Genomic DNA, 2,785 nt, shown 5'->3' with positions numbered 1-2,785 from the left:
CAATCCCTTTCCATACTTTATTATTTTGCAGCAATGTATAATAAATACACATGCAAAGGTATAATTTTATGAGAAACTGTACAAGAAAATCGGGACATGGAGGTTCAAAAGTGATATTCTGTGCTAAAGAAAATAAATATCTACCGATATCTTTTTTATAACAATTGTTTTCAAAATTGTTAACAAATAATTCTTCTAATTGATGTATATAAGAACAAAAATTATTGCTTGGAATATGCAAAGCTTCAAATATTTTTCCATTTTGTGACTCGTAATTTTNGTTGCGGAAAGAACAATATAATGTTGTATCATCTAAATTATTATCATTTTCAATTGTGTAATTTGTACACGNTTCACATGAATGCAATATTTTACATTTTTTAATTAAATAACCGCAAACACATTTAAATGTATTTTGTACAGGCAGGTCCATTAAACGATAATCATGTGTTGGAATATCTAAAATTACACGCGCAGATGGTTTATTAAGTTAGACAACTACGGAGTGAACATTGGTTGATTTCATAAAATTTAATATTTCATCTGAATCAAAAGCAAAATTTGTAGAATCTAACTGCTGTAATAATTTAGTACTAAATAATTTTTTAAAAGCGCGCGCAAACTGTATTGGGATTGGATTTACAGAATTACCTCCTTGTTGCCAAATAGAACCAAATAAATTTTCAAGACAATCCTGATTTATTTTACGTGTTTTTAAATATGGAAAATTGTAAATCTTTAAATTTTTTCACAATTGTATAATACTATTTATAGTAACCTGCCAGTACTTAAAACATTTACCTTTTATAATTTCTCCTCTAGTGGTAGTAACATTAATATTTTGTATAAAGTGAAACATTTTTTTTAGAAAAAATTTTAATTGTTTAGTACTTCTATTAAAAACTTTACCATACTCTTTAGGATTAACTTTAGATAAAGAATTTAAAATATCAAATAAGTTATCAAAACGCTCTATAAATTCAATTGTACCAAATGCTTCCGATGGAAGACTACCTAAAGACATTTGCGTGCACATACCTGCAGCTACGTGATTACTGAGTACTTGTACTGCATTTTTGACTTTTCTTTTTGTAAAATTGTTAGAATCTATGTGACACGGAGATAATTTAGGAAAAACTGTCTAATGTAGGACCACGTTACAAACTTATTATTTAATTTTAAAGTATATTTGTACAAATTATTACGCGTAGCTTTAATTAAATGCGGAGTATCAAAATTATACAATTTATTCTGTTGATTCACTACAAATACCGAATTTTTTGTCGAAATACCTACTTCGCGAAATAGTTTTAAGAAATTGGAACCCATATCCGTAAGAAATGCATGCACAGTAGCACTGCTATTTTTTAACTTAATTATACAAGTAAACAAAATTTGTTTTAAAATATTACTAGCACAAGTAGTTTCTGTAAAACAATAACAAAGTGGAACTTTCCAGTTACCTGCAATACTGCGTGCCATTAAAACGACGGCACTTTTTGCAGGTATCAGAGACTTATAAATCCCTATATCTTCAAATCCTACAATTTTAGTTCTATGTAATTTTTCTTTTGTAGGACTCTTTTCTTTCTTTGGCACCTCTATACTGGATGTGCTTCTAAAAAAGATAAAATATATATAAGATAAAATATATAAAATCTATTAAGTTGATGAAACAGTTAAAACAAAATTTCAAACAACAAAGTTACATTTGGAAATATACATATACCATTATAAATTTTATACTTTTTTCCACTATTATCTGTATTTTCAAAAATTAAAAAAAATATGTAATTAAAGAAATATAATAAGTAACTTACGATTGAGGTATTTGTATGTCAGCATCCGCGTCGTTTAACAGCATTTGCGCCGATTGTAAATTTCTAAAACATATATAATTCTTCTATAAAATCATATAATAATATAAAATATTAGATATAATACATACTCTTGCCGTTTTTTACTTGTCGTGTCCATATCTTTTTCCTTTTCGAAGTTGTCTTCTATTTCTATATTTTCTATTTTGTCTCCTTCTATACTTTCTCTTACTTCAGTAGTATCCTATGTTCGTGTATGTTTTCGGAATTGGCTGATTTGACCAGGAACTTATTACCGGTATGATTTCAATACCGGTATTATACTAGAGATTGTATACCGTTACCGTTATAGTACCGAAACCGATATGCACCGAAATCGATATGTACCGAAAACCGTAATAAACTACCGGTCATATTTCGGTATTCCTACTAATGGTATTCTTAAAAATTAGATAAGTTACTTACAGCAAGTTTTGTTGCATAATTAATCTTCCTACCGCTAATTGGACTTATAGACCGACAAAATATAAAGACGCTTTTTTTATAAACCAATTGAAGCAGCTGTTTATTCATGCTTTTTTTTAGTACGTAGCATGACTACTGTAAAGTGAAATTTTTAACAAATTTGGATATTGATAAATATGTTTATGTGTATTTTGTTACTGTTCTTAATTATATTAATTAGTGTTACTGTTCTTAATTATATAAAAAAATAATAATACTTTAAATAATATTAAAAGTGAAGAATCTAAAGGCTCCGAAAGTTAACAACTTAGAAATATATATTTAAATGATCAATGAGAGCCTACACCAGGATGTTGTGTGGAAATAAGCGTGTATATATATATATATGTATATACATATATATGTTCCCATGTAAATTTTTACATGTGATTTTTTGAATTGAAATTTCAATTCTAAAAATCATATAGGATGCTTGGTTTGCATCTCATATATGAAAGACCTCG

The sequence above is a fragment of the Pseudomyrmex gracilis genome, unplaced genomic scaffold, assembly GCF_002006095.1.
Source record: "Pseudomyrmex gracilis isolate BER0280 unplaced genomic scaffold, ASM200609v1 scaffold_1057, whole genome shotgun sequence".
Classification (NCBI taxonomy): Eukaryota; Metazoa; Arthropoda; class Insecta; order Hymenoptera; family Formicidae; genus Pseudomyrmex; species Pseudomyrmex gracilis.
Note: the sequence above shows the minus strand (reverse complement) of the source record.